General features: G+C 30.8%; 1 protein-coding gene and 1 long non-coding RNA gene across 7 annotated transcripts in view; both read left to right on the forward strand.

The window, feature by feature from the left end:
• Positions 1-26027, forward strand: LOC130451834 (uncharacterized). The gene is made up of 3 exons (XR_008910795.1): positions 1-111; positions 16661-16696; positions 25825-26027. It is a non-coding gene; the product is annotated as an uncharacterized LOC130451834 (long non-coding RNA).
• LOC130451832 (latrophilin Cirl) overlaps positions 1-27171 on the forward strand; it is a 365678-nt gene that overhangs the window by 156654 nt on the left and 181853 nt on the right. The window lies entirely within an intron of this gene.

Raw genomic sequence — 27171 nt, forward strand, 5'->3', positions numbered from 1 at the left:
TTATATTTGGTTAGTCGAATAAGAAAGAAAAGTTGGCAAATATGAAGTTTCTAATTGAAATAATTACTTGTTATGGTGGTACGATGACTCTTGATTTTTAGTACTATGGTAGTGAGTATTTCAATTAATATTTTTCTATTCTTAATATGTGAAACATAACAAACAGATGTGCATGCAGTAATGATAATGCGTCAGAAAAAAAATACGAGGCGTGATATTTATTTGGAACATTTTATCATTTTATATTGGATATTAGATTATGCAGGGTGCGTCACCTATATTTGAATTGTCTATTGTGAACAAACTTTGACGTTTTCCAAAATTTCTTTCTCATAGTCATGAATATTAATTACGGCTACCATCTAACATTATTTTCAGCCATACAGATTGGCCCAAATGTAGTTGAACAAATCAAAAATACTATTTTTTTAAATGGAACGAGCTATATTTGATCACTTCATCTAATTTTTCGTAAACTTTGAATAAGGTTTCATGTATCTGGGTTTTGCCGTTCTTGAGATATTCCGATGATTCCATTTCATTTAAACAGGTCTACAACAGGTATTTAAGATACCATGAACTTATATTCCTAATATTTTTATTCACTATTTCTTAATATCTAATCTTTTGGTGCTTATACTCGAATCCTCAACTACTGATTCTAACACCAAGAATTTCTTGTCTTCGTCTTCTTTTGCTTGATTTAAGCAATATTCACCGTAGAACGAAATCTTGCCAGCACTTCAAAACTGCTTTTGCGTATGGTCTCCTTCAGGATATCCTTATATATATATATATATATATATATATATATATATATATATATATATATATATATATATATATATATATATATATATGCCAGAAGGTATATGTTTTCATGGTATTCGCCTATAATTAAAATTATGTCAATTCTTTCTTGAGGATAATATTGTTTCATCCTTAAAAAAATCACTATAAAGTAGTATCTTTTGGGTTAAAATAATGAAAACGGGAATTATCTAGCTAAACTAAACTATATTGAGACTAATATGAAAGACAAATCTGCTAATAATTAACACCAGGCTAGTTGAGGGAACATTAATAATAATAAAATTCATTGTTTTTAGTAAAGTATTCGTAACTTCATGGTGTTCCATTTGAATTGGTAATGACATTCAATATTTGAGCACCCTATTATAATATAAGGAATAACAAATATTACGATTGATAATTGAAAGTATCCTAAATTAATGTTGTAAACTTCACTTGTCTAAATAAAACAGAATCATCGGAATTGAATCCATTTCCGCAAAAAATGGAATATCTCAAGAAACCAAGTACACGAAACTATTCAAAGTTGACCTAATTTTCTATGAAAAAATCAACAATGTGATCAAATATAGTAAAGCATTCCATTGAAATGATATATGTTTGATTTGCTTGGGACGTCCTCCATGGCTGGAATTAATTTTAACTGTAGTTTTAGCTGTAATGGATATTCATATGACTAATAGAAAAAAATTTGTCAATTTGCCAAAAAATATGCAAAGTGTAAATAGGATTTGTTCACACATTTGTTCTATACATCATTTTAACCTTTTATAAAAGCCTAATACTAAAAAATATATTTCGATTAAGTACCACTGCGTTCAATATTTAGGTAAAATTAACAAATCGCCAGGAATTCATCTGTATTGAAACAAAATACTATTATAGAAAAATACCTGAAAATACTGTTAAATAAAAAGTATTCAATGCATCAAAATATTTTCATGAGAAGTAGACTTCTATGCCAATTTTGCTTAGAACTTTTGAAAATTTACACATAAAAAATACACATTTGCAAAAATTTCACCATGTGTCCACTCGAGACCGCCTAAATAAGGTCGACTTACCCTGTCGAAATTCTTAAGAGATAATCCTCCCTTTAGCATCAGTGACCAATAGCAAATTCTATTCGAGATGTTTCGACTGGATATAACCAAACATTTATTCTAACGCTTTCAAAGAAACCCCATTTCATCGCCATTTACAAAATTTTCCAGAAAGGTGATTGTAGCTTTTTGGCGGGAATTCGGTAAACAATGGAATATGCCTTTGTTGTTATTTATCCAATTTCCATAACTTTCCAAGATTTCATCCCAAAGTATGGTCAAAAGTAAATTTGGTAAATAAATTTGCAAATAAATGGTAAATTTAATCGTATTTGATTAATTTGATGAATCACTGTCAATAACATTCCTCTCACCAAAACAATAAAAGGATCCACAAATTGATAGAAGAATGGTGAAAATTAACGATATGTGAGTCAAATTACTTTCACTTCCTTCGGTGATTTATTAGTAATTTAAAATACATACACTTTATATTAATAATCGGATTGTATTTTTAAATCTTCATAATAAAATCTAAAATTGATCACTTTAATATGCCACAATTACAGCAACTTTATTTGTAAGCAACTTAATTTTGTAAATAGCAAATAGCACGTCAAACTTATTTAAAATTTGTTCGTTCATGAACTTTGAAGGAAAAATACTGCTACTTATTGAAATTACAGAATAAGTAACTTATGAATATATATTTTTATGAATTTAGCCTACTTATGGAAATCATTATAGTCTCATTAATTGTTCAAAAACCACGGAGCACTATATTTGCCGGTACCAAATGCTCATTATCGCTGAGTTCATTTAGGAGCACTTTCCGGGTAGGAAGTTTTACGGAAATAAATCTATGAAGAACCTATTTTCTAGCTCCTAGATCATCGATTCAAAGATGATCTGAGGATTCCGTGGGAAACTCAATGTCCTAGACAAGAACAATTAAATGGTTATGGTTTGCATTTCTGTAAAGAAACGAGGTTAGAAAGGGAACGTAACAGTCTTCCACTTATCTTGAACATTTACTTATAAAAAAGAGATCCAAGAGAAAAAATAATACAAAGTAGGCTTAATCTAGCTTATTCTTTCGGAACTGGATCACTCCAAAAAGTTTCTTCAAAACCTCAATACTGCAAAATCTAAGAATAAATATCCCACACCTCCTTACTACCTTTCTTACATAACACTGCCGTCCAAGCAGTACATAATGAAACTAGGTTTAGCAAAAAAGGATGAGTTCCGTGGAGACGGAGACGAGGAAGATCACCTTGTTACAAAATTCCCTACATTCGCAAGCCAACACAGAAAATGTTATGAACATGAAGAAGCAAGGTTGTGAACTCTTTGAAGGTATTCCAAATAGTTTACTTTTTTATCATAATGAAGATTTTTCGTATACATATTTTCTTTACCACCTGTAAAAGTTTAATTCCTTACCTGTTTCCAAATTATATTTGTTCTTTGTGTTAAATCACTTTTTGCAACTCTAACGTATCCATTCTTCATTGATAAAATTTCAATCAACCTCTAGAAAGTTGATAAATAGATATAATTCTAAGATTTGGCGAAGTCACGGCCCGCTTGGTTTTTTTTATATAAGTTTTTATCAAAGCAGGCAATTTGTTTATATTGTTTTTTTTAACTAATTTCTAGGAAGGTCTATTTTTTTATTTGTTTTGTTACTTTATTTTCTAGAATTTTTGAAAACTTCGTTTTGGATATATAAACGAGTTTGTTTAACGCAGTTATTGGTTAGTTTATAATAAATAGTCATAGTGAAAGGAACAAAATAGAAAAGTAAAAAGAATTTAAATAAATTATATAAGTTGATTATGTATTAGTGATAAGTTAATTATTATATAAGTTAGTTAAATGTAGTATAGTGTTTAAATAAATTAACTAAGTAAAAGACAGGGTTTATAAATTCACCTTACAGATACAAAGAATGTAAGTAAATAAGAAAAACATTACTATAATTCTTATTTTAAAGTTTTCCGCGCTTTAGTTTCGGTTAAAAAATCAATACCGATCATTGTAGAAAAACCAGTAGTAGCTATCAAAATATCGAATCTAGTTTATGCAACAGTGCGGAATTCTCATTGCTGGTAACTTCAGAATCTTTATTGATCAAAGTTTCTACATTATTTCATCGAAGGGCCTATGAAATTTCTTTAACCCGATCTCAAAGTTTCACACCACCATACTACAAATACTGATAAATTACAACATACATACATATATATATATATATATATATATATATATATATATATATATATATATAAAAGATGAAGGAATTGTAAATAATTTTATAGTACTTACTTAACACAATAAATTTACTCACCCAAACTAACGATTTCCGGTTCAACAGGGCTATTAACTATTAACAAGATTATCCATAATGACTTATTCGTGGTTTTTTCAAATTGAGTTGTTATCAAAAAAACTAAATCTTTGTGATGTGGCTTAACCTGAAATGTAAGCTCATTTTCAATTTTAAATGATAACCGTAATGCTTATTTTGATCAAGATACTTTTCGATGTATTAATGTTTTTCCAATTTAGAGATATAGAAAAAAACGTATCAACTTTACTATAAATAATACATTAATATTTTTCAATCGCAAAGCTCATAAATAGATATGCACATGATGAAAATTTGGACCTGCGAATAAATGGATGATCAACTGCTTGGGGAAAATCATCGACTACGTATTCAGTTTTTTTATTGGATATGCAGAAAGAAAAATTCATTGGGTGCCAACTCAGAGCTGTGTGGTGTATGACCCATCAACTAGACTAGACCTTCTGACTGGTTAATTGAATTCTTTGAGCAACAGAGTAAGAGGTCTCATTTCTATGATGAAGAATGATTTGTTTCTTTTTAACGTTTTTTGAATTTCTTGAAGTACTTCTAGCGAACATATAGTTGTTTATCATATCACAATTTTGTTCACAGCCAAATGATCATGTTATATCTTGTTGATTTTAGGCATACGTATACTCAAAGATGTCTGAATTTTACGGTATATCATATAAATGTATTGTTTGTCCAATTAAGGCATAATGCCAGATTTTGGAGGACTTCGCCAAATTCGTCCTAAAGTGAGCATTGGCCACATTTGGATATAATATATCTAGTTCGTTGAGGCAGTTTTGCCTTGATTAATCTACGTCGAAAGAATTCACAGGTCTATTCCATTCTTTACTGGAATGCACCTCTAACTGCAAACAACAATCATTGCTCATCGCACACATGACAGAAGTTGTAGTTATTTTAACAATATGAAGTTAACTATGGAAATGTTAGTGATAGTCATTGTTAACAAGGCTAAAAATATAAATAGCAACACTGGTGAAGAGCTGGGACGGAAAGAGTAAGATCCAAAGAATAATTACTGGAGGCAGGGATAGAAGATATAGAAAAAAATTTCTGAATTTATATCCGTGTAAAAGAGTAGTAAGAGCATATAAAGAACGAGAAGTTAAATAATATTAGTCATGTCACAAATGCCTTTCAATCCTTTTTTTCTATTTTTATGGAAATTGTAATGTTCTCCTTCTAATTCCTTGATTTTCTTTGAGCCTTTCTGTCAAGATTTATTTTTAAGTTCATCTCTCTATGGAGATCAAAAAATTTGTATTAATTTTGAAACATATTTTTTTATGACATTAACTAAACATCAGTCTCGAAAGTACAACTTTAACAAAAAATGTTTATTAACATAATAGTTTTCCACGCCTTGAATTATTGAAACAAAAAAGTTCACTATACTTATTATATATTTATTTTTTTGTGTCAACCAACATGTGCTTTATTTATAGGGTGAATTATTCTATATACGATTTCTAAGTTTGTTCGGAAACTAAATAGGCATATTGTTTCTTATAACTATTTAAATATTGAAGGCGCACTTTTTGTATTTGGTGTTTTATAAATGAAACTGATTTGTTAAGGCCCATTACAATAACATATTATTTGATTAATCTTTTTTTAATAATAAATATTTTAAATAATCAAATTGGACGTAAATATTATGCTACATATGATACTATGACACATAGATTATATTAAAATATTAATACAATATTATCTCAGTTTGAACTAGTAAAACACAAAGGGTTGTCGAGGGACAAGTAATTATTCAGAAGTTGTTAACACTTTCGGTATGGTGATCATATTGTTAGTTTCCGTCATATGTTTCTGATGTCTTCTGTCAAACTTTTACATAAATCGGACGGATAGTTCAGTTTTAACACTCATATAAAGAAAACTATTTTCGTTGATGAATAAATACGGGGAAAGAATAATTTCGAGTGTTAATTAAACATTATATTGTACGTGGAAAATCAATTGAAGAAACCGAGGAGAATTTAGGCGAATAATATCCTGAAAGTGCTCCGTCCCATGGAATGATTTGTAAGTTACTCTCTGCTTTCAAAATTTGGCATACGGACACTGATGGCGCTGAATCGTTATTTATTGGAACTACTCCATAAATGATTAATACGTGCTCTTGGCAAATAAAATACCTGAGGCAGCTTACTTATTCACTTAACCGTAACCTCTTCTAGCCTATGTGTAGAGGTAATATTTATTTTTTCTCAACTTGCTTCTAACCTTTGCTACTTATTCAACCCATATCTAGTTATCAGTTTCCCCAGGTTATTTGCTACTTTTGTATTCCATTTTCTTCTGGGTCGGGTCTGCCTCTTCTCTCCTTTTTTGTTCGGTTCTCCACATTGCCTTGACTGTTCTGTCCTCCTGCATTCTCACTATGTGTCAAAACCATTTCAATTATTGTTCGATTTTGACCACTACACTCAATACTTTCAATTAATATCTAATTGTATCGTTCCTTCTTTAACTTAGACTCTTCATAACCTTAATGTTTCTCATTATCTTCATTTCACACGTTTTCTACTTCAATTTGTTTTTGGTTTTACGTTAACTTGATAACGCTCTTCTTTTCCTATTCATGTATTGGCACAATTGTTTCTTCGGTTATGTTTAATATTTTCATTATATTTGTATTCTGTATGTTCATCTGCAGTCTGAATTGTGTACTTCAATTATTGCACTTCTTTATTCTCCTTTGTAGCTCTTCCTTTGTGTTAGCGAGTATTAATAGGTCGTCCGCAATCCGCAATTTCAACCCAACGAGTATATAATTTGTGCCGCGAATATTTAATGCTGATCAAAAGCTTGCTCGCATTAAACGAATGTTTGGATAATATTAAACCTAATCCAAGTGAATTTTTCTGTTATATCACTGTGAATGGAACTTGGGTACATTATTATTCTCCAGAAACAAAAATACATTCGAGTAACGTGCTTCTAAGAAATAAGAAACCTTTTTTTGTCAATGACATCATAATCACAGTGTTTTGGAATTCCAGCAGTGTAATCTTTCTAGTTTAGTAGGAAAAATGAGAATTATTACCAGCCTACTTTGATTCCGAATTTAAGAATAAACAACCGCATTTCTTGAAGAACATTCCGATTGGTCCGCTATTGTTGCAGAAAAATTAGCTGAATTGCGTTACAATTTATTGCCTCATCTGCTATATTCATCTAATCAGGCACACTCCGACTACTTTCTGTTCCCAAACTTGATGAAATGGTTTGATTGAACACGATTTCAGAAAAATTAAGAGGTGATGGCCGAAACAAACAATTATTTTGGAAACTCTCGAAAGAAGGTCTCTACATAAAGTGTGGAGACAGAAAAAAAGGATATTATATTTGAGAATATTTTTTACAGTAATTTTTTCATTGAAAAATCATACTTCCGTCAAAACTCGTTTATAATTTCCGTTTGTGTTTTTGATATATACAAAAGGGCTTTAAAGATAACTTTTGCGCAAATTTCAGTTTATGGTCAAGTTTTGGAAGGTGTTCGATTATTATGCTACCCAATTGTAGGCACGTTGCCGTTGCCATTGTCATGAAAGTTAGGAACTGCAATTTCAAGAGTAAAACACAATTCCCGTCACTACAGATTTCGCTTTTCCTACAAATAAGATACAATAACTATTTATACTTTAAAATTAGATCATTTTCATTAATTCTTTGTTTTTTTCCGAACTTTTAATTTCTATTAACAGCATAAGATTTTGTAGAGAATATTCTAATTTTTCGTTTGTGGATATATTTCTGTACTTAACAGACAAGTACAATACATCATGGAATTTCTGAACCTGTCAGAAATGACTGGTTTGACATGGAATATAATGTTAGATTAGCAATGACGAAGAGTTATTGACAACGCGATAAATGTAGACAAGCTATTCAAATACTTTACTCTGCCTAGTGGTAGAAACGAATTAATATAAACATCAAAATGCATAAGTCTAGCGACAACTGGAGCCAAACATGGGATATGATGGAATGAAATAATGAGAATAGAAATAGGACAAACCCAAATACAATATTTCCTATTATATTAATAATACAATATAGTTTAATGATAGCATATATCAACTCAGCTTCTGACGCGACACAGCTAATTTCGACGGTATCTCCACAAAATGAAGAAGTATAAAAAACTGAGTGTACATATTGGGAACACGACTCAGATGATACCGATCACACGTTCTTTGCGCGTAACCACTGAAAGAGGAGGTAGGGAAGACTGTTGGCAGCCTAAACCCTGACAATATCGTCCAAGTGATACTACACAAGGTAGATTGGTGCAACTGATTCCAACCTACACAGAAAGACTTCTTACCTGTAGACAAAAAAGTGTAGGCGGCTGCCTGGTGATATCATAGAAAACAAACAAACGGTACAACATACACGGACAGATCCCTCAACCAGAAGTAATATCGCCATAGTTCCTGGTTGAACGTAGATGACAGAAAATGGCGGTTTAATGGGTAGGCTAGGGGAGTCCTACACATCCATCAGGAATCATTCGAATCCGCATCTTCTTAAAAAAATAGCACATAAACAATTTATAGACCTTTTTGATATGTATATGTTTCTAAATCATCTTCATTTTAGGTCTCTTCTGATTTGAAATTAGTTTTTTATCATTTTTTTAAGACAGATCAAAATTTGACGTTACGACCTCTTACGGTCTTTATCAAAATATGACTCGAAAATATGCATATTTATATTAATCAATATATAAATTACATCATGAATATCAAAATAAAAATAAAATCAAAATAGAAATCTGTTTTAACGTAAAATATTCACTTTTCCTTAGTTTGTAAATCTCAAAAATATATAGCAGCTATCAGTCAAATTTTTCTTAGTTGTATTAAAATTTGTAATATAGAGCTATAAATTTTGCTCAAATTGCTCAGATCTTTCTCGATCTTATGAATCTGACCCACCAAAAATTCCATTTTTCTTGCATTTGATTCTGTTTCGAGAGCCTTTTAATCATTATTTACAATTGATTTTTTTTATATTTCGTGGTTCGTTGATGCATTTTTTTTATCGTATTGATGACATTTTAGTCTATGTTCTAAATAATGAGATATCTGCCCTAAGTAGACAGCATCACAATTAGTACAAGTATCAAAATATTTTGATAAACACTTAAATAATTAAGTCAATATTCATCTTTCAAAAATTAGTTAAAAAAAATAATTTTAAAACAGAAGAGACCTAAAATCAAGAACATTTATATATATATATATATATATATATATATATATATATATATATATATATATATATATATATATATATAATTACAGTACAGTTTCTTAATTTTCAGATAACTACCTGCTACTGTCTACTATAATCACTCATTATACCATGCGTAAACTTTCTGTAGCTGATCTATAGCTTATCAACCATCAATTTTACAGAAAAAAAAAACCACCATGTATTGTTTTATTCTCACCGGCAGATAAAATTAGTTACTATTTAACCACGGCTAAACGTCTTTTTTCCACGCCCAAATATTCTGGCAGAACAAAGCTAAATAAATTAAAAAGTTGTATTTTAATGGCCAGTTAATTCGCAGGATACTTAAATGATTTATAGTCATAAAAGTAATTTTAAATGGTATGCACAGAAAGTATTGGAAAAATTCAGTTTACATGGACCGTATTCAAACAGTAAACACAATAAAAATTGTTTAAATGCAAGTCTACAATTAATAATTATAGTTATTTCTTGATAATTGAATATATACGTATTTTGTATGAATCTGCAAATTTATTTTTTTAATTAAATTATTATTTCTATTAATTTCGGTGTATGACAGAAACACCGTATGTTCCACGACGGGATTTTAACGCTTAATACGATAAAAGTTGAATGAGAAGCCCTATGAAATCCGTTCATGAATTTGCAATTAATGTAAAGATTATTGGTTGAGGTTTACGGAAATACTTACGTCACGTAATTCGTCGTATGATGGTAAAAGTGCAACGATTTAACGCCGTAAGGTTTTTTGGTTTTATAAAGGATCATGTGCATATCCACCCGCTATCACATGTCCTTACCAAATTACGAAACGCTTTCGAAGCTGCTGTTGCCTTGTGATAGTGCTCATATTGGTATGTAAACTATGTCCTCTTTCATTTGATGTTTATATCTGTAAATTAAATGAAGTCAATAATATAAAGCGCTAAAACCCAGTTATAGTTTTTAAAACATCAAACTGGTCGTTTTATGCAGGTTTTAACTGTGTTTATAACAGTAGCTGTATAATGTTGGTGATTCATTTGTAAATATACATAAAAAATCAAAGAAAATAGGTAGAAACAAATATATTGTTCGAATTAAATAACCAGTTTCAATAAAAAATCCATAATATCAGGAAATAATCAACACATATTGAGATGAAATTGGGGAGAACACTTAGGTAACCATAATTTCCACTGTATGTTGTACATAAAATTTAACTTTTATCAAATATTAAACTAGAGCAAGGTAATATTTGTATCCAAAAATGAAGGAATATATGTATGGCAAGACTTTTGATGGGACTCGATAAACGGGATACTTAAATTAAATAAAAAATATCGACAATTTTTTGGGGAAACAAAAATATAATTATCACACATCTTGTGTTGGTGCAATGCTAACAAAAGATGGGATTGGAATGCTAAGTGAAATTCCACTTTCTGTATTATTGGGCTTTTCCCAAGAATAATTTTGTATAAGATCAGATGAACATAACTATATTAGGTGGTTATTACACGATCAATGAAAGTATTAAAGTCTACTGATTAGAATTCTAACAAATAAGATGCCAAAAGCAAAAATGAGTTAATTACTATAATCTATAAATGCTTATTCAATTATCGTTACTATAGTCATGTAAAAATTTCAAATGCTTCTTAAAAATATATTTTTCTTCATTCATTTATTGGATAAATCTTTCTGACTTCTAGATATTTCGTCGCTAGATTCCTATTGTGTACAAACTATTTACATTTTGTGTCTGTCTTTAACCCATACCTTAATTCATTTTAGGTTATCCCAAAGTGATTTGCAGTAATTTTGTTAGCCAATCCATGTCCAACCCTCTATAAATCACCACATCTATGATCGCGAATTAACTTAATTTGAATTAACTTAATTAATTTGAATATATACTATTTTCCACAACACACAAAAAACTGATTTTCAACGCCGCTAATAACTATTAATGGAGTACATTTATTTTAATCAATATTAAGACACCCTTTGTATAAAACTTTTCTCAAATGACTTATTGCATTACAGAGATTTATTGGAGATGTTGGTAGAATATTACCGTAGAAATAATTTAAGAGGTACGCGGTATGCATTGTACGTATCAGAAAGAATCAATGTACAAGACCTCCACGTGCACACGGGAGTAACATCCTGTAGAATATTGAAATTGAATGTAAAATACGTTCTACTATTATTCAATAGCACTAGAACAGGAAATATATTGATAACTTTCTCCCAGTAGGTGCAAAAACTACTAATTATATCTACAAATGTGCAAATTATCATGCTGTTAGAATCACACCCTTTTTCTACAGTGTGCATTAATATTGAGCTTGATCTTTTTAAACATAATTTATTTTCAATAAAGATGCGAATATTGCTGCTTTGACCGATACAGGAGAGGGCGAGAATAATATTAAAGTGTCACAATACTATAATTGGAAAATATGAAGCATATTATATGTATATTCCATATAATCATATTTTTTTGGAGAAACAGATTAGCAAATTTTCAAGTCATCTAAATCTCGAAAAAGTGGATCATTCTGTTTTGCGCTCCGACTAAAAATGTTGACTATTGTATTTGAAGATTTCAGTTTGTGAAAAAAAATTATTAAATCCAATACAGGATCTTCATAGTAGACAAAGATGTTGATAACGATACTCGATATGGACGATCCAGCACCTCAACAACTTACATAAATGAAAAAATGTGTAACGGATAATCTCCATTAGAGAAGTTCCTGATGACTTTGACATATTTATTGGCAGTTATTGTGGAGATTTTTTTAAAGTGTTTTCAAAAAACACGCTGAATTATTTTATTAAAAAATTTTACAAAGTACTGCCTACTACTACTTGATTTCATTTTTGGAAGGTTGGCGTTTATCTGCTTTCTAAATAATGGTGTCTCCTTTAACAGCCAAAATCGCATGGTACAAATCTGGTGAATAGGACAGGTGTGGACAGATAGCACGACCGCGCATTGATGGGGAAACTAGTTGGCCAATTTTCAGGTCATTTGATGAAATTGAGTTTACAGTTTCTTTTAGGGCGGATTGAGTTACTGGTTTCCCATTGAGACCGCTTAGTTTTTATTTCGGGGTATTAGCCATCCACTAACTTTTTCTGTTAATGCGTTTTTCAAGATCCATGTTTCTCGAAAGATATTGCGCAAACACCATATAACTACGAGGCTATAGTAGAAGACTGTCAACAAACTTGTCTCAACATATGCGGGTATAAAATAAATGTCGTATTTTTTGTTCACACCTTTTTCTTTGTAGCTACAATAATTGAACTTATTAAATACAAGAAGTACAGAGATGCTGCTAAGAATAATTTTTTGTTTGTTTCTATATGCTGGTCAATTGTATTGATCTATAATAATATTTTTAAAGACAATGCTATACTGGTTCTGTCAAATATTGCAGATACTGAAGTTTAATATGAGATATTATATGTTAAAAAAATTTTTGCACCATATATCTGAATAGGAAATGAATATAATTGAAATTTTCTAATATTAAAAACTCGACATTTGTTTGACAAAGGGGAGATAAATTATGCCTCAGCAAGGATGGAATGTACATAGTTGATATAATAACATGAATATAACACAGTACCAAATAATCTTACTACTGCCTGTTTTCAAGATGATTTACAAATGTTTAAATAATTTCTGTAATGTTTTCCCTATAATGTTAGGCAGTTAATTTTCTGTACATACGCTATTGACTTGTCTGGGAATCTATGAGTTAAATAATATATTTTTTATTCACATCATTAGAATGTAACCGATGTGCATACATCATTAGTATTGTAAAAGTTAGAATTCAAAAAAATATACGGTAATAAATAATTTATTTAATTTATTCCTTTACGATTGAAAAACATGAAGTTACGGTCCTGCTATGTTACAATGAAAAACTATAAATAATTTCGGATATAATATGGTCAATTACCTACACGTTCAATATGGTGTTAATTTTACAGAACGTTATATGATTTATTTGATACCGAAATATCTACGACTAATTTTAGAGCAAAGAGTTCTTTAACAACATGCAATCAATTGTATTGGATGTCTTGATGAATATACCGGATGGTCAAAACAAAAGAATAGACTTCAATTTTTCAAAATCTATGGATGGGCTACCTATAGTTGGATTGGCCGTATTATTTTTCATGATGAAGATACTATTGACAAACTTAGTTGTACTTTGTTTTCTCACTGAGAAAGTCGAAACAGTTTTTCAATTACACGGTTTATTGACTTAATGTAGTGTAAAGCTTCTTTGTCATAAGAGGCCTTTGCTCCTTGATTGTTGATGCAAAATAAAGTAGATTAACTTGAACATTATGAACAAGAGACTAAAGATTCTGGATTGGAGAAGACTACTAACAGCTGAGGAATCTAGGGAAGATGCCAGGCACCCAATGCAGAGAAAATAGATGGACTATTGCCGGCAGTGAAAAAAATGACGACTTATAAGATTTATAAGAAGAAATTCGGACACTTCTGATAAGGACGTGGAAGTAGGAAGGATGAGATTGTTCCTCAGTACTAAAGAAATAGTGATCTCGAGAACTGGAGATGAACAACAGATAGTTATCAAGAAGTAACGAACAACGACTCCATAAAGTGTTGAGGTTTAGGCCATTCCAGCTCCTGAACTAGGACGATCTAGTTAGAAAACTCAAGAGGAACAAGCTCTGGATTAGTCTGGATAAGTCACAGGAAAAAGTAGAGTATAATGCAGTAGTGAGAATATATTAGTTATGTTTAGAAAAATCACCAGAATCTAAGATATACTATATTACGTTATTATAATATCAGATTCTAATATTATCTAATAGTTTGCAAGGGTTATTTAATAAAAAAATATATTAGGGTTCTACCTTTCACTTGCCATTCTAAAGGGGGTTTCAGGTAGGAATCACATTTATGTTGTTGGTTATTATACAAATTGACATATTCCGGAATTGGAAATGTTGAATTTATTTCTTTGAAATTTTTCTACTATTAGCAGGAAACTGTTTTTATCTGGACGGGTATTACATGGCTGGGGATGAAGTGAATATAAGCATTTCTGCATCACATTTTGTTGTTAATACCAAACTGCGTCGGTAAATCTAATTGCCAACTATTTTTGGAATTACTTTTAATGAGTTATAGTTTAGTGTTCTTCTCTTGGAGTTTGACGCTTTGGGAATTATAGTAAAAGTTGAACTAAATTATTTTGTTGGTATTTTTTCTACCCAGTATGTATAGTTCATGAAATCTGAGAATGTTGTTTCATCTGTTGATTATATATACCCCTCTACAAAACAAATTTTAGAAGTCTTCATTATAAAAAGTTAAAAACAAACATATATGTCATTTATAATGGATACAGGAAAAATGACATGCAAATAAAAATAAGTTTACTCAAAATAATGGGATATAGTTCTTCGAATATTAGATAAAAACATTTTAAAGATTGGTTTGGAGCGTTATCGTGTTCGTAGCTACTTGCAGGTGACCAACTGTTCCGGTTGTTTGTCAGTATTTTAAGTAACATATAAGAAACTGCGTATACTTCGTATTAAGTTTTCAATATGCATCAATTTATACATTCTTTCAAACCTAAGGCTAGGCGAATACATACAAACTTTTCATCGATTGAACTATTTCACCTCGACTCATCTATTAAGTTGTGTAGGTTGCGCATACAGACAATTAATAGTCCAAGAAATCTCGATCAGTCCTCATTACTTATTAGTAGTACAACATGATTAATCAAAGAGCTCTGGCCAGTGCTCTCCTTCATTTGAAGAATGAAAAAGGAAAAGGAAACAAATATACTCTGTTCATCTTATTTTCAGCAACAGATGACTAAATGGGAAATTATTCACATTATTGGAAGAATTACCCTAAAAAATGCTTCATCTTTTACAGAAGTTCATCTATGAAGACAGGTTCCGTCATTTCAAGAGCATTTGGTGTTTTAGATTTCAATTTAGTGAAATATTTGGATAACGTCCTTCATGACTTATACTAATATCATATTTATTGAAATAATTCGATAATTGTTGGGAAAGTCCTTGTACATATAGTAAGGAAAAATGTTTTATGTTTTGATGTTTCGTTTCTGTTCTGTTTTTTAATTGATTGTAGTGTCTGTTAAACCTTTTCTTGAATATTTTGTTTATCATTTTTTCCGGATAATTTTTTCATTTTAATGCAGTTTTTGCTTTTTAAATAGCTAAGCATCTAAATTCAGGATCTGATCTTTGGATAGATCCATCAGCCAAACTTATTATCACTGATCTTTTTTGTGACATAGGGTGACAGGAATTGAAGTTTAAATATCTTGATGACCAAGTTGGTTTCATATAGGTTTTATGTTATTGTTAATTTTATATGACATCAAGAAAATTGATTTTATTATTTTCTTCGATTTTCTTTCGTTTTTTATGATAAGAATTGAATTTTTTATTCATGTTTTCAATTTGATTCTTTGGTACGGCAGTAATGCAATCATCTACATATCGGAAAAAGAATGGAATATTTATATCAAGTTTGTTTAGGACAGTTTCCTCAAAGTGTATATATATATATATATATGTTCTTGATTTTAGGTCGTTTTCAAAATATGAAAAAATACTGAAATAAGTCGAATTATCAATTCTTATCTTACTTTCAAAACTTATCAAAAACAAATTAATTTTAAAATAGAAGAGACCCAAAATCAAGAACATTTAGAAGCATAAACGTGTATATATATAGACTTTACTCAATTGCACATTGTCATAAAAAGATATGCTACGGGATCAATGATTAGGTTGGTTAAGGGCGAATTTGTGAAAGAGATTATAGGTACCTAATTTCGATGAGAAGTTCTCAGTACTTCTGCCAAAAAAACTAGAAATATACTCATTTCACTCAATCAGGAAACAAACCGTTTACTAATACTTGTAGATATAGCATTGATGCAACTCTATCAAGAGGAAGCACATTGATCTTTTTAAGTCGCACGGCATTCACAAATCCCCGAAATTTTTTCACCCAATCTAATTTCATCACTACTCTTTATTATAGGTGAAAGTGACTTTTTATCTAACATAAATTTATTTTTTTCAGGTAAGCTTTAATCAGTAAATTTAACGTGATAAAAGGGTATGTATTAACATTTATGTTTCGTATGTTAATAAACAAAAAGTAGTTTACAAGACATGTTAATTTATTTCACCATTAGAACTTAGTCAGTAAGTAGAGGAACAAATTCGTCAACAAACGAAAATCTTTCTTCACCAAAATCCTTGAAACTTCCAAATTAAATGTCAGATTATCCTTAAATCAATTTTGAAGATTATAAATTTTCAAAAACATATTCTTTATCTGTGGCGCCTATGTGTGTATCAAAGCATTTTTCAAATAATCCATTGTAAATCTGTTATGTTGTAGTCATTACTTTTATCGTATTGATAATAGTAACTTGTGTTGATGACCATAGCTGTCACATGCAAAGTTTAACTAAATAAAAAATAAATAAATCCAATGTAAAATTGTTTGCATATTGTTTTTCGTCTGATAAAATCCAACTAACATCACCCTCGTCGGTAGCAACCATTGTTATTAATGTTTCCATCGCGTTCGCGTTTTTGTTCAACAGTAACACATTACAAATGTACAAATAAGTTTCCAAAATGTGTAGCTGTCAGCAATTTTTTTGAAATGGACTGCTTCATCGCGAATATAGTATGTCCAAACAACTCATTTAATTACATTTCTATATACTGTCTATGTACGGTTCTTCTAATTACGTTAGATCTCGTATTGACTCACTGTTACATTTTTTATTCTAACATATAAATCAGCAATACTGAAATTTCGGGACTTCAGGGCTCACTACTAACTTAGTGGTAATATAAAACATTTAACTGAACTCAATTAAATATTAAATTCCAGCTTAGCGCCTTAATATAGATTCTAAATCGAATTAGAAGTTTATTCGAGTTTAACAAAACAATGGATTGTTTTTTGATAATTTATAGGTCATTTGTTGGGGATTTATACATGAGTGCCCCCCTAAAGTGTGTTGAAGCTCTCAGCTGGAATCTCTTGCATGTTTGGGATGCAATGTGCACTGTGCATTGTGCCCAGCGTTTTCATTTCATTGAATCATGTTGGATATTGTATATAGTATCGACTAAACCGGTTTGCTCTTCTGATGCATCAACTGTTATTCGAGCTATGTTGCCACACGTTCTATTCAATATGCTTACATGTATGAGATTACATTAATTTTAAATGATGGAATTTCGGTTTTAATTCGATATTTCACGTGGTTATGATGCCAATTTTGTTTTGCTAAACACGTTTTACTGCTTACTTTGATTTCTGGTTTCATATGCATATATATATATATATATATATATATATATATATATATATATATATATATATATATATATATATATATATATATATACCTACGACTGTACTGTAATACCGGGTGCTTCTACAAAAGAACAACACAAGCAGTTTTACATAAAAGTCGACAAGTGCTTAATTTGAGCACCAGTCATCACACAGTACACATCAAGACAATATGCGGTTCTTCCCAAATAACCAAACAGGGCCTGCAATATCTACTTCAAACCTGTGAGAACGTATATACGATCTTCTATGAACCTCAAAAAGTGGAAATCTCACGACGTCAGATCGGGTGACGGTAAAGGACATGGGAAACTCTATGCATCCAAACCAGCGGTTTGATACAGTTCCATTCAGCCAATGTCATGGTTTGTTATGCCACTAATGCAGCGCACCAACTCCCTAAGCAAAGAACCATAGAATATCAAGAGTATCAGTTACAGTTGCTTAACCAAAACAAAACAATACATATCGTTTCACTCTCATCGTACCAAAAATGACCCCGAGAAAATGTCTAAGAAGCAAAACCAAACAAATAATCGCATTTTTGCTAAAATACTGTGTATATCTTTTTCATGTCCTGAGATATCCTAGATACGAGTAAAGTGTAAATATTTTCTTTTCATTATACATCTATGGTTATAGGTACGGAACGGATTTTAACAATTTAATTTAACAATTAAAATGGAATTCTCTTGCCCTCTTAATAATAATTTCAATTATTTCATCATTAACCGGATTTTGACAGAACACTGGTAAATTCATTAGACGATAATTTGGGAATACTAAAACAATTTTATTGGCACAGTTATATTAATTTATTCATATCATAACTCTCTTAAGATATTTATTGAAATGTCTGTTTCATTTATACCATTCAGTATTGCATTAAACTTGTATTATTGTATCCTTTATTTTTGGTATTTCACTTCATGGGAAATGGTACCTAAATCTAAGGTATCATTTATCTCTTTTAGATTTACCACTACCAATTCGTAAGTCCATATTATTCCAGAATGATTATGGGCTTCCGGCGCATCTCTATAGAAGTATTCGAGAAATTTCAGTAGATACATACGCTGATAGATAAATAGGACGTGAAAACCAATTATTTTTGCTAGCCAGGTCACCAAACTTGACTGAGTCAAATATTTAAAGACGGATTAGAGAACTTGTTACTGCAACTAGGCAAACTAGAGAAGTAATATTTGAATAGTAAAAAATTATAGGTATTGTTGCATAATCTGGTTTCGTCAAAAATGATAAGCGATAATTTAAACATTATTGCTTTTTATCTTTCACCTTTATAATTTCTTTAATAGAAAAGCGAAATATTGAGCAGTGGAAGAGCGCTCCTAAATTGATAAAAAAATAGAAGAAAAACATACCCATAATCGAAACCGAGCGACGTACAGAAGGTGCTTGTATTGTACCTGGAGGTGCACATCTGCAATTAATTTTTAGTTTATATTTAGAGTTTTTTAGTTACGATGGAATAGTACTCGGGGACGCATCGCGCATTTTGCGTATGAGCGTATTATCGTAACGGTGATTCAATAGTGACTGCTCAACGTCTTTATCGTGCGGAATATCGTACACGCCACGCGCCAAGTCACGATAGCATTGGGAATTGGATCAGGATGTTCGAGTTTACAGGTGCGACAGTTAAAATTTAAAACTCTGGTCGCCCTCGTTCAGTTCGCGATGAAGAAACAAATGAAGAAGTTGAGGCGTCAGTTCGTCGAAATCCATCTCTATCCATCCGAAAGCGAAGCCAAGCGTTAAACATAAAAAAACCGTCCTTACATTTAATTTTAAAGGAATATTTGTATTTAAAAGCCTATAAAATTCAATTGGTTCAAGTATTGAAGGATACGGACTATGCTAATCGACTGAATTTTGCGAACGAAATGATGCAGCGATTTAACAACTTTAAAAACATACTATTCAGCGACGAAGCAAATTTTCACCTGAATGGTAATGTTAATAAACAGTATTATCGGTACTGGGCATTCGAAAATCCGAGCCGAAAGCATGAACGACCCTTGCACAGCCCAAAGGTCATTGTTTGGGCCGCTATGTCTGCTAAAGGAATTATTGGTCCTTATTTTCATGAAGATCAACTAGGCCGAGTAATCAATGTGAATAGTGACCATTACTGCGATATGTTGCGAAATTTTTTAGTCCCAGAGTTGTAGGAGTTTGCAGTTTTCAACTCAAGAACGTGGTTCCAGCAAGATGGGGCCACTTGCCATACCTCGAATGACTCGATGGAAGTTGTGAATGAATTATTCTCTAATAAAGTCATTTCGCGAAGGGGTAACATCAACTAGCTTCTCAGAAGCCCCGACCTTATCCCTTAGCTTGACTATTTTGTATGGGGATACCTTAAAAGTAAGGTTTATCAAAATAATCTAGTGAAATAACCCAATTGAAGGAAAACATCAGGTCAGAAATGGCAGCAATATCAAGAGCTTTGTGTCGACGTGTTATCGCCAATCTTCGTTCCCGTTTAGAAGAGTGCCAGCAACGTAACGGTCATTATTTGGATAAGATCATCTTTTCCAAATAATTTTCCAATTCATATGGTATTTTAAAACAATAAAAGTTTTTATTGCTTATAAATATTTTTTGTTTACTTGAACTTACAAATACCCGATACCCTTTCTGGACACCTTGTATTACTTTAGCAACAGCCTTCATAATTTTATTGCATCGTTTTATTGGAAGTTAATAGAAAATTATTTGATAAATAAAAATCTTCGTTTATTGATTTTCATATACAATTCTTCTGTATTTTAAGCTTTCATTCGATGTTGTCATTGATGTCAAAACATTTATTTTTCACTTTAATTCCGTCTGATGAGAATAAATCCGTGTTTCGTGAGCTGCGACTTAGTTGTATAGAATTGGATATTTCAGTTGAATCGATTAGATTCTTGTAATGTGAACCAAATAATCAATTGTAATGTTGAAAAAATACGTTATAAAATTATAGAACTGAATACAGCTCACTTCAACTAAGTATAAAGAAGAGGTGTTGTACTATTATAGTAATAAGAACTAAAAGGAGTCGTCCTCTGTTGATTAGAGCAAATATTATCTATACTGGTGAGGTGAAAAGGCAACAAAATCAGTCTTATTTTAATCGCATACTGAAGGGAAAAGTGGGAAAGAAGTTTTGTCGTTATGAAAACATTTTATTTTGAACACCTTTTCTTCATTCCAACAAATCACAGTTACATGTAGAAGTATATATTTAAAAGATTTTTTCAATTAAATGCTTGGATGTCACAACAAATGATAAATATAACACCATTCTGGATCAAACTTCTACTATTCTTTAACATAAAGAAAAAAATTGAAATCTGAGTTGAAATGTTTCGGTATTAATTTGGATATTTGCTAAAAATTGCAGAAAATCATAGAAAAATGAGTGGAAGAAATCACGATGCCCCAATCCGGCGCCTGAAAAGGCCTAAGGATGAGATGAGAAGTAGAGAGTTAACATTACCTAATTGTAACGAAAAGCGGGAATATCGTGTTTTACAGTTTCACAGCTTTCGAAGTTATCAAAATAAATTTACTTTTTAGAGTTATTCTACAAATTCTATACTCAAAGCTGATGATTTTTTAACCGCAGTGTGATGAAGAAAACTTTTATGATTTTATTAAAAACAAAGTAAGACAAAAAATTTCAATTAATTTCATTCAAACCACTGCCCTTGGCTAGCAATGCAATTATGTCAACCTCAATTACATGTCTGAAAGCATTCCAGCTTTGTTGTGGCGTTAACGTCAGGAATAATCCCTTTTAGCACATTTTTTGACTTTTGAGTTGAGCCACAAATTGCATGGTGCTAAATATGGTTAATAAGATGGAAGTAGATACACAGAAAGACATTTAGCGGTAAAAATGTTCGAATAAGCGGCTTGTAGCACTGCGCATTGTCATGAGGAAACAGAAAACCGCTGCCCAATTTTTTATGTCTCTTTCTCATCAGTACGGATTCGAAAAAAGGAATTATCATTATTTTCGGCTTTTATTGGGCCTTTTTAAGGCGAAGTGAGTTACAGGTTTTCCATTGAGAACTCTGAATTTTTGTCTTAGGCCACAGCCACACACCCAATTTTTATCTCCACTAACAATGTTGACAGTGGAATTTTTGTCCATCATCTGTTAAAATATTGTGCAAGATTCAATCCGAGTTTTCTCTTATAACTTTCAAATAGTCAATTGCTAAACATGTTTATCCACTTTTCATACATTTTCATTTGCTTTTGAGGTCTACGGAATTCACGACTGTTCCTCGTCATTAAATAGCCCATTTCTACTTTTAAATTGCTCATTCCACTTGTGATCAGTCTAGACATTTGAACACTGAAGTGGCAGAATAGCAGACTTACTAGCCGGAACGGGTGTTAACTTATTACTTCTTGTCTCAACACAAGGGAGTGTGAGACTTTGTAAAAATTCTATCATATTGTGTTTGATCAGACCTCGTATAAATACTTGAAGAGTGGATATTAATGATAACTAAATATTTCCATTTCAAAAAAATTTTCTAAACTGTTGAAAATTTGAGAGATACCACCTTGTAACAATCGTTTGTGTTAGAAAAACCTTCATCAATGTACTTGATGACGTCGCACCCGTTCTACTTGAGGAATGTACAAAGGAAATGTTTTCTTTGTTAACAGTGATTGGTTGCAAACCCTACTTCAATATGTGTTAAGTAACGTTTTAGCCGCTTCTCGTTTGGGATATTCATTGGTTTTCTGCAATTTTTTATGCCCATTCCAACATGATTTGACCATTTGGATCTAGTTGTGCTGTGTTTTGACCTATAACTTAATACCACAGAGTGACTTATATTTTAAAAAGATTTTTTAGGCTAATCAAATTCGACTTTTATCCAATAAATAAATTATTTTTAATAGAAGTTAACTTTTTTATATAAAAATATTTAGAAATATCCAATGAACAAATAAGGGTTATTACGAAATCTATTACAAATTTACAAAAATTTTCTACTCATTTGGATGAAATACCTGTTTTCAAAAGTTTTACTTGTCTATTTCTAAACAGTTGTATAAGGTATACGAAGAGATTAATAGTTCGGGGCAAAATAATGTTGTCAGGTGTGCGATTGAATTTTCTCTGACGGTAGACAATCATCACAGTTTAAAGTGATGCTGCCATTGATAAGTTGATTACTTTCGTGGACCTAATCGCAAAAGCAGTTTTATAGACGCGTTACGTTGCGTAAATATTTTATGAATCAGAGGCCAGAATTGTCTGTAATATTAGTGAAAGGCGCTTTTTCATATACTTTTGTGCAGCGTCTGTTTCATAGATCCAATCAGATTTGGTGACGAATAATGAAAATTGGAGGAAATTATAATAGTCAAGTGGATATATTATCAAAAATATGTTTGAAGGACTAGAACTTTGGAACTGTTGAAAGAAAACTTAGCGATCTTGACGGTTGAATTTGTAATTTGATAGCTTACCAAAAACTGAGAATATTTACGGGATGCATTGTTTGAAAATATGTCTATAGATTATGAAGTAACCCTCTACTAATCGACTTACACATACACCCATCCTGGATTGATGGACAAAATTTTATTCAACTATTTTTGTAAACGTAACAGAAATAAGAATATTATCTGGCAAGTTTCGTTACTTCATGTACACATTGTTTTTTATGACAATTAGTATTGGCATAAATTATATAAAGTAAATTGTTTCAGTTATAACATCTCATATAATTTTTTTTGATAAAACCGCACGCTCCTCAGACCCGCAAAGTCTATGTTAAACATATGAGTCACTCTCTACATTTATGGTATTTGTCTATAGCAATCTCCATTCTCTACTACTAAAAATCATTTTCTCTTCTAATTGTAGGAATATTGAGAAAGTTCCACAGATCAATCGTCTTGGTACTTGAATTGCGTTATATGAACCTACGTTATTTGTATAGAAATTACTAATTTTTATTTTGGATTCCAGTGGAAATTAATACTGGAATCATCTATTTTATTTTCCAGTATATGCACATGTTGTTTTCCAATTTTGAAAACAATAATGGATTGTTCAAGAGGGTTAATCCACCAAACAAAAATTTAGTCAATTGAGTGTAAAAACTTGCATACATTCGCAGATTAATTTCAATCGCCTCCGTTTAGTTAAATGTGTATACAAGGGAGCCTTTTGTTTTGATGGTGTAATAAATTGATTTTCAAATAAATCAATAGAGCGTTCTGTCACTTGCGGATTGAATGTAACTATTTGTAGATATGTGTAAAAATGAAAAAACTTGTTAAAATACCAACTTTGGCGTAAATATAATTTAATAATAAAGAAAAAATGGTTACTGGTGGCGACATGTAGAATCTTTCCGGCGTAAAGAACAGAAAAATATAAAAATTCTAAAAAAACTAAATCGCCATAAAAATTTCGGGATTGCAATTAAAACTTTGGGTGTCGTTCAAAAGAGATTTATCTTTCTATTTCATCCATCGTGTATTTATATTGCCATACATTATATTATCAGAATTTTATTGCTGAGAATTAGTCATATACATATAAAAAAGAGAAAAGTTGATGTTCAATCGTGATACATTAAAAAAAATAATAAAATTTTGTTTCAACTTAGCCATCGTTTGCACTCTCTTTAGAAACAATATCATTTTTAAATCTACGAAAAAAATTATTGTTGGTTAATAATGCTGAAATGAGATCATTTTCGATCTTAAAATCTGGGTGAACAGATAAGAATGTGCTATATATTTTGAAGACTATTCGTCCTATTTCCATGCGGGATAGAATTGACCAAAAGAAAACTGGAAAATGTTTCAGATTTTCAACCATCGCCATCTTAAACAGTTATTTTTTTATAAAATTCATCTGAAGAAAACCAAAAAAATTTAATTTTTTTTAAAGCTGGGCTTTGTTGTTGGAATCTGTTTGTCGCAACGATTCAAATGTAGTATGGATCAAACCAATCTTATCTGCAATATCTGTAATATATTAATGCTGCTCTCATTGAGTATATTAAGTATCTACAACTTTTGAAGGATCTCAGTTGATATTACTGAAAATACTACTCCTCCTGTTTCACTTAATTAATGAAGACTTCGACAGAAGAATATATTGGACGTTAGGGATGACTAGAGAATTGTTCCATCAGGCCACTGGCATCTTTATAGTGCAGCTATTAGGGGTTCTTCTTTCCCTTTCCTATTTCAGTTCCCTCACCTATTGATATTTTCATTGTAAGGACAGAAGATATTATAGATTATAACATTATTTTTCAAATCATCAATTCATGGAGAGTCAGTGATATGAAAATACCGTATTTTAAATGTTTGGTAATTTACAGGTATAATTTGCCGCATTAAAAATACTACAGTAAAATACCGGATAATGTAAGCTCTTCCGGTCATGTATTATAGTTAATTTATCGCCCATAAAAAACACCAAATTATGATAAGAATGACACAATTTCTATCCAAGAAATTCGAGAACGAGACTACTGTCTGCTGTTCTTTAAATAAAAAGTAGAAAAATATATAAAACATATTTTTTCTGTTCTTAGAAAAAATATTAAACATTTCAAAATTCCAACGCGATTCAACCCGTCAACCTAGTCCTGTTGTTCATAATCCTGACCGCGGAAACCTTTCCGATTTTAAGTTTCGTTTAAAAGTATATGACAATTTGCGTATTTCTATTAATCAAAATAGGAATCAGTTTTAACAAGAAAAATTAATGTTTACTTAGTTTTTTGATCTAATAAATATGTAGCAGCCGTCTATAGTTGCATTAAAATTAATTAGTTTTTATTTCTCATTTATAGCTGAGTTTTCTGCAGCTGAGGAATCATTTGATCATCACCAACGGTGTCAATAGAATCAAAATGTCGTGTAGGATCAAGGTCTGACTGTTGGAAAAGCAAATTATTTTCATTCAAATAATGTAAATTTCATATTATATATAGAAATTTGGAAGCCTAATCATTTGTTAGTCGGCTGCTTTTTTTAATGGATATCAGCATATTGCGAAAATGACCACTCTATGGCAGCAGTCGTAGAAAGGCAACTTAAAATGTCTGCAGTGACTTGACTAATTTTTGTAAAACCACAGACTGATCGCTGCCATGTAACTATATCAATTATTTCATCTTTTTGACACTCCCAAATAAAATTATGTTGAAAATCTCCCAGTTTTTACCTGACATTAGCTATTTCTCACATTACCGTGCAAATATCTTATTTTGGTATCAATCTTGTAAATATTTTGTTCATATATATTAGAACTTGTAAAATACGGTTTAAAAAACCGAATTGAATGTAATGTATCGTAGCTTTGTTGAAAAATAATCCATATAACTGTGACAAGGCTCTGTAATCTTTCTTAAAGTAATTCTGTTCATTAAAATGGGTAGATGAAAAATAATTGAAGAAAAAATACGTTTTCTTGTTATAAAACATTGTATTCTGAAATTCCAAAAATATATATTGTAATAAATTAGCTTTAACAAAAGTTTTTGGAATAAAACATAGTTATATATTTTGAAATAAATGCTCAGTGGAGTGATGCTATTGGAAGACCTATTTCGAAATCTCGCAAACTAGGATTTGAGAGCAAATTTATAAAAATGACAGCAAAACAATCAATGTTTTACTTGAAACTGACTTAGGCCCGGTTTATTCCCTTCCTAATAAAGTCCCTACTAACTATTATTTACCGAATAACCAAAAAGTCGGTTTCTTCACCTTCCGATAAATTGAACTCCGAATAAATCGAGCTATTTGTCAAATTAGGCAGATATATGAGACTAATAATACAGAGATAGTTATTAGTTAGTACCGTGCTGCAACGAATTTTCGCTGTAATAAAAAATAGTTGACGTTACTTAATTATAAACTTAATTACAACTAATTGTTCAATTTTTCTTTATTCCAATAATGTTTTTCTATTATTATTTTTGGAATAAAACGATATTAACATATATACCAATGAATAGATAAATTGGAAGTATCCAGTATTGATATTCCCAATATTTGAATGCAATTTTCCCAAAATATCATTAGTTGAACCAACTGAAGTGATAAGTGATGGTAAGCCTAATGCCTTTTATATTAGATGTATCTTTCCTGAGGTCAATTGGACAACAAAATATATTTTTCCAAACTTCACTTGT

This window comes from Diorhabda sublineata, chromosome X (genome assembly GCF_026230105.1).
Source record: "Diorhabda sublineata isolate icDioSubl1.1 chromosome X, icDioSubl1.1, whole genome shotgun sequence".
In the NCBI taxonomy this organism is placed as follows: domain Eukaryota; kingdom Metazoa; phylum Arthropoda; class Insecta; order Coleoptera; family Chrysomelidae; genus Diorhabda; species Diorhabda sublineata.